The following is an 18,805-nucleotide window of genomic DNA, read 5'->3' as shown; positions in this document are numbered from 1 at the left end:
GTGCAGGTGGAAATGATCTATGCAGGTGTTAATCAAGTTAAATCCCAACAGCCAATCAGCAAGAAGAATAGAGGAAAGCTGCATGCCTATTGGTTGATGCCCTGCATTCCATTGTGATGACTCATGCCCAAACGTGGTAAACAAGGCACACTAATACAGTAATACATTTGCTATAACACAGCCAAAAAACTCAAATAAAACCATTCTAAAAGCCTGTATCACAATAATTTAAAAAGACGCCTAGGGGTATTTGCCCACTGTACCTCCATACCAAATTTCAGGACCTTGGGCCCTAAAATGAAGAAGCTGAATCCATTTAAAAAATGGCAGGAGGAGGAGAAGAAGAAGAAACATCAGAAAAAGCAATATGGTTTCACCACACCACTTCGTGGTGTGGTGAACCCATAATGACAAAACACTTTAAACCTTGCATCTAGTGCATCTAGAGAAACAGCCATACGTGTTCTGAATCAACCTGCAGTGTCGCAGTTAGAGGTATTTTCAACCCAACGGACATCCTGTATCTCAAATCTTGCCAGTGGAATATATACATATATATATATATATATATATAAGCTGTCCCTATGTATTTAGTTCACTCTTTGGAAAGCTCATACCCAAAGGATGAAAAACTAATTAGAAAAAAAAACATATTGACGGCTAGGTCTTGTTTAATGTTACATAAGTTTCAGTTACAGGTACAGATAGGGTAGGGTTGAGTTCGTTATAGGGTACGCGCAAACAAAGAAAAGTTTTCCGTTTTCGATCGAGCCAAGTAGTAGCGTTCATTATTAAGATTCTTTTTTTATACTATCATGAAAGTTCATCGGTGTTGGTAGTTACATGTTTATAGTTTAGATTCAACACAAAACGTTTTCTCACCTAGAGTCAAAGGTATCTGGTCAAAGGTGTCTGGTAGACGACATCGTGGGCTGGCATCGTCAAAGGTTTCTCACCTAGGCTGGCATCGTCAAAAGTTTTCTCACCTAGAGTCAAAGGCTGGCATTTCTCACAAAGGCTGGCATCTTCAAAAGTTTTCTCACCTAGAGTCAAAGGTATTTGGGTCAAAGGTATCTAGTAGACGACATCGTGGGTTGGCATCGTCTACCAGATTCCTTTGACCCAGTGTTGACGTCACACTTCAAAGAAGCCACGTGACAAGCCTCACTGGGTCAGTCTACTGAGGAAGACCAGAGTGACTGAAAGCTCTAGGTGTTGTATCTAAAGTTTTAACTTTTTGTGTTGTATCTAAAGTTTTAACTTTTTGTGTTGTATCTAAAGTTTTAACTTTTTGTGTTGTATCTAAAGTTTTAACTTTTTGTGTTGTATCTAAAGTTTTAACTCTAAACAAGATTTTTTTTTTCCTTAGTTCTCAGGGAGCTCCGACCCTTGAGAGCCATCTCGTTAGCCGAGGATACGACAGGTTCTTGCGACCTTCCTTCGGCGGTAAGTCGTCTTTGCGACTTGTACGTTGATATAAAGTAGGTTTCGATTGACCTATTTCTTGCTTGCAAATCCCTTATATATAAATGTGTTACAGGTGGACTCTGTTCGATTGCCGATAAATTCTTCCCCGTCCTGCTAAATCTTATTAAAAATTTATTTATTCTTAATCCAAGCAGGAAACCGTGTATTGTATTGGATTCGATTCGTATAAAATCACCACAAACTAACTAATGAAAGGAAACACTAGCTGCCAGAAAGACTACACAAGAGACACACATACACTTTTAGGTGGGGAAACAATGGTCTATTCTCCGTATTCTTAGATCCTTTCACATTTTACACTATTAAAGAATTAATAATCGTCCACCGGCTACTTTTATGACCATGATCGTAATGTAGCTTAATCTCTAAGCAGATCTTTTGGTGGCTGTAAAGACAGCATCAAATCGTATTCATTTTCCAGACATCATTTGCCACGCGTAATGATACCGATGAAAACAAAAAGCCTGACATACGACAAACGCCACAAAAGATGTAAAAAAATAAGCCGAATCCTAAGCCTCTGCTTGGAGAGTGAATGTAGCCAAGCAGATCCTTTGGTGGCTGCAAAGACAGCGTCAAATTGGCCAGACTGTATCCATTTGCCAGACAACATTTGCTACGCGGAAATATACCAGTTCAAAAAAAAAAAGCTTGACATACAAACGCCACAAAAGATGTAAAAAAATAAGCCGAATCCTAAGCCTCTGCTTGGAGAGTGAATGTAGCCAAGCAGATCCTTTGGTGGCTGCAAAGACAGCGTCAAATTGGCCAGACTGTATCCATTTGCCAGACAACATTTGCTACGCGAAAATATACCAGTTCAAAAAGAAAGCCTGACATAAAACGCTTGAAAACACCAAAAATAAGCCGAATCCTAAACTTCTGCATGGAGATATGTAATTGTAATTGTTGTGCAATCTTCATCCCGGCCACATGAGCAACAACTTACTTATCATCATTAATATCATTGATAACCTTGAACAGTATCAATGCCAATATGTTTTCGCGTCACGCATCATTAGAGCTGTATTGGGACATAAATATAGGTATGACGGATATCTGATTTCTGTGAAATTGTTATTGATTGGATTTTCTTCTAACCTGATTTGTAGGTCCCCCGGTAGAGGTGGAAATGAGCATGACGATTTCCAGTATAGATCAGATCTCGGAGGTCAACATGGTGAGCAGTCCAACTTTATTTAGTACCCAATGTTTCATTGTACGACATGTACCCTTCATATAGTGGAACAATAGGGACACAAGCATACGAACTATCAAATTATTCCTTTTTTATCCCTATTTTCCTTGTAATGCATGAACATGTTATGAAGTAATTGTTTAATATTTTGATTATTGTGAACAAAAATCAACGATATTGTTCACTTACGTGTACAAGCAAGAGACACTAACTGAACTAAGAATCTTGGAACCATGCAGCTAGTTTAAATTGTACTTTTAACACAAGAACTTGGCCTGTACAATTACAGTCTTTGTCAAGGAATGGACAATCCACAACTTCTGTAATGTCACGTGTGCAGGATCATAGGTTACAGAAAGTCTGTAGCGTCCCCCGTCTGGCAATCCTTTGGACCATCATAAGACTTGGTGTTATCCGCACACTGTTCTACCGTACGGAAACGATTAGCACTGACTCTAAAGATCTAGAGGCATCACATTACACAGAATTATAGGCGTTAAGAAAGTGTGGGTAGCCAACTTGGGCAATAGACAAGACCGCTAGACCTCACTCACTCACTCACTGTGTCGAGCTCGCTTGGAATCTTCTCATGACTATCTTCCTCCATTGCTGCCTGTCATACATTGCTGCAGGCAATTGGTTTAGGTTTATTGCAATGTCAGCTTCTAGCTGTTTAATATAAGTCAAGTGTGGTCTTCCGTGGTTTTCGTTTCCATGACTCGGGTTCCGAAGTAAGAGTTTGTGTACTACCTCATCATTTTTCCTCAACAAGTGGTCTACAAAACGTAGTCTCCTTTGACGTATTGTTTCAGCAATCGGCAGTATGTTCCTGTAAAGCTCACGGTTTGAAATTCTTTGTCTCCATGAAATGTTTATTAAGACATTTTCAGCATTCTAGTGTATGGGCCATTTAACCTTCTCTCCATGCCTTTTTTGTAGACCTGCATCACGACAGTGCACATCCTTACAGGAAGTTGTATGGAGTTATGTATGGGCTGAAAGTCCTAAAGAAATATTGGACCACTCATCGTGCCATTAGAATATAGATAAGGCTTATATACTCGTAAGAGCTTGTATCTGGAGGTATGCTTCGCTGGAGATAGATTGGCTAAATTTTACGCTAATAAATTTGACACCATCACACTGCCAAGGCAATTTACCAATGTACAACTCTTCCGCAAATTACAATCAATAAAAGTAGAAAAGCAGATGTATGCCTTTGAAAGAATGATAAAAAGAGGGAGAAGTGTTTTGGTCCACCGAGTGTTTTGGCGAACTCAGGTATAAATTCTCAGTGAACATATTACTATTGACATTCGCGGTCGTCACTGCGTCTGTCCTAAAGTTTGAACTCTGAAGTTTAATTCGTCAGAAGATATGGGGCTTCTTCGATTCACTCCTACTGACACGCGTCCATGGACATAGCAGATTGCAGCGGGCTCTAAATTAGTCCCATCGGAGCACCTACCGATATACTGCCCTTCAACGGCATCCAATATGTGAAATTATACAAGGTCACTACATTTATTACCTAATAAGAGTTCCGTTTTCGGTCGTTCTATCTTAAAATCGATTTTAGTTTTTTAGCATCACCAGTGTTATTCACATGGAACGACATATGTTTAGCCATGGATCGGAGGTGGGCACTTTGCCACGAAAAGGTTCAGAAATCTTTTCAAAAGAGGCTAGGAGATTTGACAGTAGAGACCAGGTAATAGGGTGGCTAGCTAAACTGTAGTCTTTTCCAGTAGATCAGTTAGTTCTATCTTGAAATCGATTGTATATCTTAGCATTTCCAGTGTTATTCACATCGAATGACATATGTTTAGCCCATGGAGGTGGGCACTTTGCCACGAAAAGGTTCAGAAATCTCTTCAATGGAGACTATAGGAGATTGGACAGTAGAGACCAGGTCACAGCGTAGCTAGCTAAACTGTAGTCTTTTCCAGTAGATCAGTCACGTCTGTCTATACCACTGGGACATATGCTCTTTAGTCTGCCACGTTTTTATCTCTCTTTTGGGCTTACATTTGTGGTAACACAGTAATACAACAATCCATCAAAGACAGTCTCACTTTTTCCCTTGAATCCCTGAAAGCGTCTATGTGCCTCAGGGTGCCTGTTTGATAAGTCACTAGAGTGGCAATGCACGAAAAGTTGGGTTTACCAAAGGTAGTAAATGTCAGTAAAGTCGGATAATGTTTACTTTGTAAAAAACAGCACTAGATTTATTATGGTAGTAAATAATAGCCAAGTCCGGTAATTTGGACTTAACAATGGTACTAAATAAAATTACCGGACTTGACTTTTATTTACTACCATTGTAAAGTAAGGTGCTGTTTACGAAGTAACCTTTACCCGGCTTTACTGGCATTTACTACCGTTGGTAAATCTAACTTTTCGTGCATTACGGTGAGCACTGTCACTGCCCTCAGATGCCTTCTGCATCGATACATCCATTTAAACCATTAGCAACAATATTATCTTTTCATCCATCGAGACAAAAATGCAGTTTTGCCTTAGTAATAACATTGGTTGCCGACTAATAATCTGGTGTATTTATGTTGTAGCTGTACGGAGTAATGCCGCATGTTGCCTAATACAATCAGTATAGCACAGTTGATTCCCAGATGTATCAGATGTCTGTTTGTATACCTTCTGATATCGTCTGAATACGTTTGTGTTTTAGATTTCGTTTGCAGTAATTCTGATGAAGACCCACCATACTGACGTGACCAGCGTTCTTATTTCAATCTATGAAGCTTTGAACTTCTTTTAACGACTCACATTTCGTTGGCACTTTGCCCACCGTTTCTTTCAACCGATCACTGGGGAGTATAAATGTCATGTAGCTGCTGTGCTCTTGCTAGATACATCAAAGTCCGTTTCCCTTCTCTTCTGCTGTACAGATGAGACATGTAACATATAGCGGTGCCGACAAAGGTGACAGACGGATCTTTTTATACAGACGAATCCTTTTATTCGCCACCTCAAAAGGTCTGTCGTCGTATCACTTAACCTTCAATATCCTTCAACATACTTTTGTCACAAAACCGTGTCTTTTCTTGCCCTTATTAGGGCACGGTCACATTTCCAAGCCGGGGCCCGGCCGGGTTGTTTGCGTGAACGAATTCGAAAAATAAATAATTCGTATTAATTAAGAGTATACACAAATAGTGCTCATGGTTAATTTTCTAAAACTTTTTTTTGTGTTTTGCTGTCTTGTGTCATAATTTTCGTTCCATACGACTGCCCGGCCGGGCCCCGGGATAGGAAATGTGACCGCGCCTTAAGCATCAGCGTTACTACATCGGAGTACGGCGGTATTTCTTTGGGAGTGTTTGCCTGTGTGTTTGCTTGTGTTTAAAGTTATTTTCAACTAAATGTGTGGCACAAGACTAAGGCGAATTGCCTAGCTATCAAATAACAAAAGGTCAGACACAGGAAGTTAGGTACCAGAAACTGGCCAGGAGCCAACAGTATGTTGTTGGTATAAGGTGCCAGTGGAAAATGCAAAGAAGTAAATAGAGATCTAGAAATTCACAAAAACAATTCATAAGACATTTATGTTCCCACAAAAACAATGAGTAAGGCAAGGTATTTTCCACTGGTAAGGTGACAGTAAAAAATTGCATAGACGTAAACAGAGAAAATCATAAGAACAATGAACAAAACAAGAAATTCACCAAAAAAACTAAATATTTCACGGAACTTAAAAGACAATGTATTATTTTGCATAATAATTGGTATACTGAGTCTGGCAACATTTCACGTAAAGGCTTGCACATCTATATACATCTAATACATTTCTCCTCCATAAGGCCTTGATATTATTAACCTTTTAACCAGCGGCTCTGAGATGAAGCGTATTGAAATACGAACTCCGTTATTTGTACCAAGGGTAATCTCGAAATAGACCAATTTCAGAAGATGCATGGCAATTTTGACAAGGGACGTTTTCCAGACACACTCGGCAATCTGTGAGGGTGCAGACATTTTCTCGTGAAGCTGGGTACGTCCCATTTGAACCTTCCGGCGTCTTTGGGGTATCAAGTAGAAATATGGATGTTAACACTCAGATTGGGCAATTGCAACAGTACTAATTATGGCCTGTCTAATCCACTCTTAACGTGTTTTTTTAGACATACAAATTGGGCTGTACGTACAGAATCTACTGATATTGTACGGAAAATATTTAATAAAAGCAAGTTGATCCCTTCGCAAAGAAGTTGAATAGAGCGGATACATTAACACATCAAAGTACATCCCTGCTTGACGTACGGTAAGAACACTTATAAGTAAGTGTGAAAAGGCACAGGGATGGATCTATGGTGAGTGAATTCCGCACTAGGCATATCTCAAGTGTTTGAGGCAGACCGTAAAGGATATTGATCTATACCACAAAAATAACCTGCTATAACCTACAAATATCAGCGATTCAGATGGATTGTCTTTCGCTAATGGAAATATACGAACAGAGCATCAGTCTTGAAAAGAATAAATGAAGGCATAAAAAGTTGTGCATTGTTGGGGCGTTCTGTCCATACTCCGTTGTAGAACTCATCTATTAATCCAAGACTTTCATGTTAGGATTTACCGGTATGTCAGATCCATAACACGCCAGGTCCTACCCTCCAAGCAAAGGTTTGGGTTATTTTTGCCGTGATTTTAGGCTTTTTTATCGGGAAAAAAATCCCAGTCTAAGACAGAAACCCCGTTAAAAAAAACTAAAAACACGCCAAAATAACCCAAAACCCAAACTTCTGCTTGGATAGTAGCTAGGCCCAGAGTTATCCTTAAGGGGGAAAGGGGGCTGTGGTAAAATGTCTTTGGGGACATGTTGGCCCTGGAGTCAAGGAACTGGCCTGTGTAGGCACTGGAAACAGTCTTTAAGCCCTGGAGGTCTTTCTAGACAAGACTTTCAGAACTAGAATGTAGACTCAGCAGCTCTCAGGCTCATCTAAACGTTTTTTTGTGGGACACAAAATCGTCTTTGACAAGAGACGGGTCTGGAATTTCGAAGTTCATGTAAGGTCATTAATTCACGTCACATCCCCATAGAGTTTAGTACCGACCATTGATATGGTTCGACGTCAAAATTGAAGGTCGGTAATTTGAAGTTAAACCGACGGCCCGTTTCACCCACCGACTCTAGCGTTATCCATCAAACCAGCTGTAAAAAGTGAAGCATGGGAAAAGGAGATAAGAAAGAGAGGAAACGAGCTTATGTCAGAAATGCCCGTTGACAGTCCTTAGATTGGAATTGACCGGTCAACCACGCTGAATGAGTCAATAATCTCCCAAATGACTAGTTTCTTCTAGTCACACAAGATGGAATCTCAGTGTTCCATATTCAGCTGAGTTATCTGTAGGTGGATAAACTTTTATTCCTTTGGTATAAAACTGAGTACGCTGAAGGTACATGACATATAGTTAACAAAATAATGTTGAAGGCTTTCAGATATTTCCAAAGTGGCTAAGATTTCACCTCATTTACCAGTATTTCGCCATGATGTTCTAACATTCCTAAGTTTGTATTATTTGGAATCTTAACTCTGACCATCTCCAAACACCACTGACTGATTATTGATTTACGTGCAATGTTATGTTTGATTATTATTTTATGTTATATTACTTTCTTGTTTAATTTTTCCATGGGCTCCTTTGGGAGCGACTGAAGGGACTACCCATGTGTTTAAAGATATATTTTCATAAATTAGTAAATGATATAACATGTAAATACAAAATAAAAAGAAACCCTTTACTGAGAATTTATTTCCGTAGCACTCAGTGTTCTCCAAAGAAACATAAGATGCCCCTCGCGTTTGGACGCTTATTTAAATAGATGCCAACTCGTCGACCATGATGGGACACTTAGGATTGACTTCATTGATCCTTCCAGGAAGAACGTTCGCAGTGAATGATAGATACTCATGGTCCATCAGAATCTTCCCCACTAGCATGAATAAAGATAAGGGGATTTTCAAAAGCAAAAGAAAGACGGATGGATGCGCTATCGATTTAAAGAAGATTAAACTTCGAATGAAAGCTCATCTGTATTGGTAGAATCCATAGTTAAAGAGTTTGACTTGTTCCAACACAAGAAGGAGAACTCACCATAAATTTTCGGCTGATCCCGTCAACCTTCGTCAGTCAGCGACTGCATCACAAATCTGACGACGGTTGACGGGATCAGCCGAAAATTTATGGTGAGTTCTCCTTCTTGTGTTGGAACAAGTCAAACTCTTTAACTAAAGATTAAACTTGCTTCTCATATATTGTTCGTAGTAATGTGGTTCATCATCTAAGTCCCTGTCACACATTCAGAACCTTCCCCCGACCATCAACTCACCAAGGTTGGCTGAAGATCGAGTGATGTCTGACCAGATGTAGGCCACGTCTGCCGTTCTCAAAGGGAAGAATTTGATGCAAGTTCATCTGTGTTGGTAGTAATCATAGTAAAACGTTAAACTTTATTCCAACACACAGTATACAGAGAGATCAAATTTTCAGCAGCCACTATCGCCTTCATCAGAGGCCATATATATCAGAGCACTTCAGCCTTCAGTTGATAGAGATGGTGGACGATATAAACTCCCTGGCACTTTTGATCAATTGCTTACGTCACGTATAAGTAAAGTCTCGTGTGAATAATGTCACGTGTTAATTAATCGCAACTCTCGCGAGATCACTTTGTGAAGTGATTGGTCATTAATTATCCTGATGAAGGCGACAGTGGTCACTAAAAATTTGATGTTGGAATAAAATTACACGTTTTACTATGAGAAGAATTGAAGACGACCACTGCTGACCTACTCCCAAACACAAGCCAACCACCAGCCAACCGAACCTCCCGTCCACACCAGAAAGCCCCTGTCACATATTTACGAGCGGTATGTCCTCCCGAACACTGGCTGAACCATATGGTTAGGACAAGGTCGGAGGAAAGTCGGCTGGGTCGATGGTGTTAAAAATGTTTCTAAATGGGCTTACTGATACGGAACTTTTTATGAAGAGTTCGTTGTCCGAAATGGTTAAATGGATGGAAGGGTTATGGATGGAATACGCGTTCAAGGCAATTTAGTACCCTTTATATAAAATATGGCTTCAACCATATTCAATGGTAGTTATTACGTGCAATCAAAGTTAGTTTATGTCTGTCATTGACTTTAGGTTACAAAGGTAGGAGACTTGTCTTTTCTTACATGTCAGGACACTTTAACCAAATACCAGTAATCCGTCACCCGGACGTCATTGAAAGCTTTTTGGTAAATGTCACCTGGTATTCAAACCCTTTTCCCTCAATTAGAAGCAATTTTTCTTTCCAGCCACCTATGGAACCTTAATGTACTGAAAATGGTGATACTTTACGGTCTGGTCGAAAAAAAGTCTATCAATCACAGCGATGCACTTAATATGGAATATGATATTTGAGTGCCACGCTTCTATTTTTAGTAATATAATTTCGTGGAGTCAAGGAAGTCTCGACTACTTATGCCGTAAATTATTTTTTTGGTTATTGGATTAAAAACTTTTATAAACTCCAAAGCCAGCTTTCCTCAGAAAGTTGACATTGAAAAAGGATAAACGTCAGCAAATACTTGATACTAAGCTTCAGTCTACTGACAGATAGGCAGTTAGGAAAAGTGGGGGGTCTTTCTTAATGATGATGGATGTCCTCCTCCTGGTGTCTTCGTTCCGCCCACCAAGAGAGACACAGGAGATAAAGGATGCTTATCTCTGATTGCATTAACCGGTCCGGTGAGATTTCAGTGATGATACTTTGCCTGAAGTCTACTTGCCTAAAGTTTACTTTCAACCGTAGTAATTATCTACCATTAGGCAAGTGTCGAAGTCTTTTATTTTGCACATCTGGCAAGATTTCGACGTACTCGTAAAGAGGTTCTTGAGGGTGTAATGCAAACTGTCATGCTGTCATTTCTGATCATCTGGGAGCCACACAAATAGGTTTGCCTTGAAGGGTGATTTGTCACTCTAAAGTATTTGTTTCTGTTATGTCTTATTGAATGGCGATTTTTAACGTTGAAAATGAACAACAGGTCCAGAAGCCTTCTGCACTGTTCTGTTAATGTTCTGTATAGACAAGTCTGATACTGAATCAGTGTGTATCGTACGTTTGTAATATTATACAAAGAGACCGCCCCCTCAAGCTCTTTCCTACCACATAATGTAACCCAACACCACAGGTTTCTGCTACAGCACCAGTTACCTTGGTGACAGACGTCTGGTCCAGGTCATTGACCTTATTTGTTTGGAGAAGAAGAAGAGGAAGAAAAAGAAGCAGAGCAAAAACAATATGTTTTCTTCTGTGAAGATAAACATAATAAAGTATCTATAGCTTTGCGTCTTATCAATGACCTGATCTCATTTTCAGGACTACACCATTACCGTGTTTCTGCGTCAGTACTGGAAGGACGAACGTCTGGCCTTCGCGGGGTCGAACCACAGCCTGAGTCTGGACGGCAGACTGGCCGAGAAGCTCTGGGTTCCCGACACGTTCATCCCCAACGCGAAGGAGTCCTTCCTGCATAAAGTTACCGTGGACAACAAACTCATCAGGCTGTACCCCGATGGAGGGATACTATACGGAATGAGGTAAATATTATTTTCTATGTCGTTCTGACTTTCTGTATAGTCACGTTGAGAAGGAACCAGAAGGATGGCGATTAGAAATAAAAATTAAAAAGAAGAAAAGAAGAAAAGAGAAAACAGCCAAGAAAACAGTTAATCACTTGGATATGATTTTGGAACGGTCAAACGTTTCAGGCACCACCTTTGGTCAGTGACACTGGCGAGGTCTTGAAAACAGCAGGCTTCCAAACACGAACTATTGATTGATGATGATATTCAAATACAGTGAAGACAGATTTTTGATAGTCAAACAGGAAATAAAAGTTAGACCTGGATGTCTAACCTTCATTTTTGTAAAATAGATATTGCATTAGGGTGGCAACATATACATTTAGTCATAACGAAAAGCAGAACAAACGATTTTAAACAGTCATTTTTATTGCCCTTGTTACGTACATGTAACATAAACTGGTCTGCCCAATATATTTTCTACCGACAACTCACCAGGGTCGCTGCTTTGCTATCACAGTAATGGCTTTGTTATATCTGATGTATTGTGCCCTTATGTTGACCTTACTGCTCGTAGATAGTGGTAGTAAGGCCACACCGACTTAATTTTATGGATGACATCCTCTGAAGACCCCCAAATTAGCGCGCGCGGGCGAATAAAAAAAATCCGGCCAAAAATAAAAATGCTACTAAACCGCTGGAATTGTGAATTAATTTTAGCAGTACATAGTGACAAGCCGGCACATTCTGGCTTTTTGCGGAATTCATGAATCGTGAAACTCGCCTTCGGCAGCCTGGGTGCCATCCTCCAGAGTTACCATCGGCTCCGTATTATCGCTAACTACCATGGACTACCCAGGCCTAGAGCCAGCCCAGAGCCTCGGAAGACGTAATCTTTGTTTTTTTTTCTTTTTGAGAACAGGCGAAAATCCATGCGCGCGCGGATGTCATCCATAGAATTAAGTCGGTATGGCCTAACAGGAAAATATATTCAGGACGACAGGTAAATGATAAATCAAATTTGTCTGCAGGGTTCGCCACTGATCCACGTTGAGCCATCTGCCTGTTTTTCTACAATTTGCAGTCCTGGCCATTATACGTTTATAGACATCTATAGATCCATAAATCTACTTTGAAGTTACGTGCAATTTGTGTGTCATTCTAAGTACCAGAAACTTCGGAAGAGATTGAGTACTATATGATGGAATAACAAATGCTTTGGCAGTGTGCCTTAAAACTACAGGGGCGGAAACCTAATATTATTAGGGCCGAACTATCTGTCTCAGATAATATCAGCTATATGATAGACAGTACTGTCAGTTATGGTTATCCGATCACTGGATACACTGGATACTGTTTGGTCGTTACATGTATTTGAACGAACCAAATTACTTTAGTATGTGACCAACTTACGGATGGATATGACTGCATATGACTGCATCTTTCTTACTGCATATGCGCTAAGCCTGTTCCCATAACATACCCAACTTCTCACACACGCATGTGTCTACCGTAAAGTTTTTAAAACCTGTAACAAAAATTAAGTGACGGTAAACGACAAAACTCTGGAAATCAGTGTGAAGCAGAAACTGATAAAAATCAGAATGTATGAAATCTGATGTGAAGAAAAACCTACCATTTGTTATCTACATGGCACGTATCCAACTTTCGTGGGATCCCAATTATAGGAGCCCAGTCTAAACTGTTCTGTATTCTACCTGTCTACAGGATCACTGCAAAGGCGGAATGCAACATGGATCTCAAGAAGTATCCGATGGATTCGCAAAACTGCACATTGGGATTTGAAAGTTGTACGTACCAATACTTCTCTATACTCTGTTTGGTGTTTTTATAATTTATCATAACATAGTTTCCATGTTTGAAGCAAACGGTCACTAACTTCAGACACCCTTTTACATTTTTCTCAGACGGCTATAAGACGGAAGATATTCGGTTTCGCTGGAAGGCTGGCAACAACTCTATTTACGGCGTAGAGAGTTTACAGCTTCAGCAGTTCAAAATCGGTTCCTATAACGTCATTAATGGCATGGCTACTTATGAATCAGGTACAGCAACAGCTTTCTTTTTTCTTTCAATGTGTTGAATGAAAAATGAATGATTTTGAACAGCGTCTTTTTTGGTAATAATTGGGAGTAAGCTGAATGACATGTCGAGGGAGGTCTTGGTATCAACTCATCAAAACATACGCCCGGCACGCCAGTTATTTTAACCATTCGACAAGAAGGTTAATATGTTTTCGATTTTTCCATGGTGAAGTTGCTGTGTTACCAATCTGGGTCTGTATGTATGTCAACGTACAGTATAACTCGAGAAGCTGTGGATCGATATTCGTGATATTTGGTAGGTGTCTAGGGGTCGCAAAGAGGAAGGTCAAGTTCGATAATGGGCCTCCTAGCGGGAGTAAGGTGAATTTGAACATCATCAAACATAACTTATTTAAATCAGGACCTCATTTGCAAAATCTATGCAACCTTCACTTCCTGAATGGCACTTATTTAGCCTCTACCAGGCACCGCGGATCGCTGGAAAATCGTGGGTCGCAAATTGGAGCTTCTATGGCCCTGGATCTTCTCTGGTATACTATCCCTTTATTTCGGCCAATTTCTACTATTTTTCCAGCGATCCGCGGTGCCTGGTAGAGGCTAGCACTTATTTACACCAGAAAATTTTGTATATAATGTTTTATACTTAATGTTACACTATTCAGCTCTAATTCCATGCATATATGTTTTGATGTTCTATTCCTACCCCCACAGGTGATTATTCCAATGTGAAGTTTTGCTTCCTGCTGCATCGCCAGGCGTTCTACTTCATCTTCCAGACGTACATCCCGTCCATCCTGCTGGTGGTCCTGTCCTGGGTCTCCTTCTGGATCAACGCCGAGGCTGTTCCGGCTAGAGTAGCTCTTGGTCAGTCACACATTCAGAATCTTCCTCAGAACGCCAGCAACACCAAGGTTGGCTGAAGGCTGGGAGCAGTCTGAGCAAATTTAGGCCATACCTTACTTTCTATCGAATCGAATTTGAGTTGAAGTTGAGTCAACTTTGACTTCCAAACACGCCCCAACCTACTCCCCAACACCAGCCAACCATGGCCGTTGCCGTCTACACCCGAAATCAGTGTTCCCGTGTTCGGGAGGGCTATGTGTAGCAGTACTTAACATGTGACCTTTAAACCTGAACCAGTCGTGGAACAATATAGATCACTGACAGAGGGTGCCAGATAGAACGAGCTACGTCACGTACATATACATTAAACAAAGAGTTTGACACTTATGGCATTCCATTATACGGCCGAAAAGGACCATGTTATTATATTTACCGAAGGAAAATTCTTCTTCTTCCGTTCCAATTACTGACCTGGCCAATGACCTGAACCAGACCGTCTGTCACCATGGTAACTGTTGTTGGGTTACATAATGTTGCAATTTTATAGTAGGGGGGATTTAAACTCCTGTCACCATATATGTGAAAGTGTTTGTGTAAGAATTAACAGAGCAGACCATGTGCGAAGGTAAACATTATGCATTTGCTTTGCAAATGTTACCTTTCTAGTAATTTTTTGTGTGTGTTATCAAAAGAAACAAAGCTGTCTTTCCTTCGAATTTGCTTCGAATTCTCTCTGTGACAGACTGTGTGTAACGTATTCGAATCTATGATCTCTACTAATGAACATGTACCGGTTGCCGCAGGTATCACCACTGTGTTGACCATGACCACACTGATCGGAGGCGCCCGAGCCACCATGCCTAAGATCTCCTACATCAAGGCCATCGACGTCTACCTGATCACGTGTTTCCTGTTACCTTCGCCGCGCTGGTGGAGTACGCAGCCGTCAACTTCCGGTCTTCTGTCAAGAAGATGAAGGAGGCAAAACGCAAGATGGCAACTGATAAGAAGTGTAAACATAAGGTACTTTCCTTGGGCTTAAGTCAATGAGATGGGCAGAGGCCATGGAACAGAATTCTTTGGTTATACGAGGCTGCTGCCACGAATGAAATACTTGAATATCCTGAGCAAAAGTCTGTACAATGTTGGGAACGTAGAACTTAGCTGTGAAATGACATGGGCACCGTCAATGCAATATGTTGTTGCACTAACCAAACTTACTTAGTACGTACTTATCCTCCTCATCCCTTGCGAGACATGAGGCCATGACTTTTTTCTTTCCATCTGGGTCTGTCATTGGTCACCTTCTTTTTACTGATCGCCAAGATAATCCCATGGACGCCAGGTTATCCGTCACAGTTCTTCTCAGGTGGTTTTGGGTCTGCCTTTGTTTCTTTTCTCTGAAAATGTTTGCATCTGGTCAACCACAGAAGAGTACATGTAGGTCAGCCACATGCACACTGGCTATAAGTTGGATCCTTCACAGTTTTAATATTCATGTTTGTATGGAGCTCTACCTTAATATTGTTCTCGAAAACTCAAGGGTTAAGTGAGTCAACTTACTATGACTGGAAAGTACACCTTTTGTATTGCCCTTACGTTACATAATGGGCCTTTATAAATACATGACAGAGTCACTAATCATACTAGACTAAATATTGTATCAAAACATTGTTTCAGTTAAGAGCAAATGTGACTGCCCTGCACTGCGTGGATGAGATGGAGAACAACCACGACAAACGGCACACGATTCTGGACATCAACATGGCAGACGACGGGACCGTGGGGCAGAATGCGGGCATGGACGGGCAGAGACTGCGGAGGAATACGTCAAAGAAGATCGGAGTGACTTTCGCCAACGGGGTTCGACAGATCGTCAGAAGCGTATCTCAGGTACTGGTTGGTTATATTAAAAAGCATGGTTGTTTTTAGGACAGTGTGAATGATGGCGTTTTTTCGTCTCAGCTCTGTTTCCTCTTCCCCTTCAAATACCAATAAAGTCAATAATCTGGGCCAGACGTCTGTCAGACACACTGTGATATTGAGTTACATTATGTAGCAGGACAGAGTTGGAGGGACTGGTCACTATTTGCTGTATGAATGTGTTTTAGCAGCAATAAACAGAGGAGTTAGGATAGAGACAATATGAAGGTAAACATTATGCATTTGCTTTTCTTAAGTTTAACATTCTGCGCAAATGTAAAGTTTCCGTGTCTTGTTATATTGTTGAGAACGGACGAAATCGTGTGCTCAAATGCTGTAGCATCTTGGAATAATTGACGAAGTCCCTACAGATATAAAAAAATCACCACTCTTCGTGCATTATGGATTGCTGCACTTGGCCCTACTATTGCAGATTTCCCCTTGCAAGTGTTTCCTGGAATATGATCTCAGACTGAGATGCTGTATGTGCACTTACAATGATTGATTAGATTTGTCCTGACAGGGATCACAATGAGACACACGAAGTTTGAGTTGCACAGTGTACTAATGACTAGCTTTTCGTGCCCTCGTGGGCTCTCGCCAAAATACCCAACTGTCTTACAGCATTTTTGAAGCAAGAGTTCATGAAACTACACACCGTTACCGTGTTTCCGTGAGTGAGAGTTGATGATCCCTCTACAGTAGCTGTTGCTAATGGTTGCCTGTAGCTGTTAAAGCTTTCCTGCCTGTATTGCCTCATGCAGAAATGAGGCAGGAAGTATACAGACGACAGTTTGGTCTTCTCAAAGGGCGCCAATTACGTGTCGTCCCTTGTGGGGTCATTAAGTGGCTAACATCAATCCAAGGTTGTTGGAGACACATGGAATTCGGTATCGTCTGGCTTCACGTATTAAAAATAACGACTCAGAATATTTCATTCGTTAGCCCACAGTATGATTTCAGCATGATGCAAAGATAATTTTATTTCCTGTTTGAATGTATCGTGGTAACCTTTTCTAAACTTCAAAAAACTATAGCATATTTTCATGGTTACAAATTTTAATCAATTGCTACAGATGTATATGCTTATTTTAACGTGTTACAAATCTACCATAATACATTAATTGTATCGAATCCTGCACTACAAGTCGTTTAATGCAAATCATTTCAAGACAGTCTACTACTTGCTCATTCAGAAAACGTAGACATGATATAGAATACTAGCAATGGAGAGCACGACCGCTATGTATAATTCTTTCAACTTAAATAACCTTTCTTAACAGGCCCTGCCTGCCTTAAAGTGTTCTTGGAGAATACTTCCTTTTATGCCTGTGAGGATGATCCTTTTATCCATCAATATGGTAAAAGCACCTTGGGCCGCTGTCGGGGCTTCTTTCACGGTAGATCGATTTTCTTTCAGGCTAAAACCAACTAATCTAAACTTCATCACTCAAGTTCAGCTTTTCTATTAGGCGGAAATAGAATATCGTTTTAATCTGACGGTCTTATAGTGGAAAGAAATTTAACGAAATTTCGTCCTTTTTTTGTTGCAGACAGAATCTGATGATTAATTAGTACAGGGTTATCGTTTGCATTTTTCATTGTGATGCTTCGAGAAAAGAAAACTGAAAGGTATCGCAGATCGTTCGGTGGCTGCAAAGACAGCTAGTTAGCTCATTGTGGTACACATGTATTTTGTTTTGTTTTGTTTTGTTTCAGGTCCAAATGGTGCGAGCAGACGTGGCGTCCATCGACCGCTACTCCCGCTGGGGGTTTCCTCTGTGTTTTCTCGTCTTCAACCTGAGTTACTTCCTGCACTACACCGAGCCCTGGCAGGGATGGCTGACCTGAAGTGAAGCCACGATGCAAGCTGACATTTCTCCAAATATGCATGAAAGCAACGAAATGCAGAGCAATGCAATGTCCGTTGTAGTGAACTTTGTACGTTTTACCCGACGTTCAAGGGTTCAGACGTATAGAGCCCTAAAACCACTTCCTCTCAAGGTTAGCCAGTGTTCCAAATAGAGCCCAGAAAATAAGTTTACCCGGTACATTAGTGTTTTACGTTTTACAATTGGGTTTTACATTATGGAAGCAACTCTTTACAGCAAGTGGTGTAGCCATACCTCGAACACAAAAAAAGATGGCGGACTGGCCTGATCTCGTACCCAGGGTCATGTGATCGGTCGGGGTGTTTATGGATTTATACCTTACCACTTGTGAGATCATTTTTCACCGCTGGCAATACTATGGCGCCATAACCAATATGAAATGGGGACTTCTGATTGGTCGACCTACTCTAGCTATACGACAATGATATCTATTGCCTCTATACTGTAATGTATGGAATCAAACGAGGACAATGTGTAATAACGTGTATATAACAGTGCCATTTCTTTGTACAAAAATGTATGTCAAGCCATTGTTAATGTATACACAGCACCTACATATTGACCGTCTCTAAAGTAATAGACCGTTAGCAGTAGGCAATCTTGAGTTGGAATTGTAAGTGTAAACGGCGGTAGATTTAAAATCCAAGGTACACACGATCATTAAGTCTTTAGTAATGTAATGTAAGTAATGTAAGTCTATTGTGTTTGTAATAGTTTCTGCTATATATATTGCGAAGATGGTAGGATTGATGTGAACATGTACAAGTGATATTTTAAATAGGGGATAGAATGTT

General features: G+C 40.5%; 1 pseudogene; it reads left to right on the top strand.

Annotated features, from left to right (window-relative positions):
• LOC109482843 overlaps positions 1-17,970 on the top strand; it is a 22,777-nt pseudogene extending 4,807 nt beyond the window's left edge.
• Positions 17,971-18,805: the final 835 nt, after the last annotated feature.

Source organism: Branchiostoma belcheri, unplaced genomic scaffold (assembly GCF_001625305.1).
Source record: "Branchiostoma belcheri isolate BF01 breed outbred unplaced genomic scaffold, Haploidv18h27 scaffold61, whole genome shotgun sequence".
Lineage (NCBI taxonomy): Eukaryota > Metazoa > Chordata > Leptocardii > Amphioxiformes > Branchiostomatidae > Branchiostoma > Branchiostoma belcheri.
Note: the sequence above shows the minus strand (reverse complement) of the source record. Positions and strands in the feature narration are given on the sequence as shown.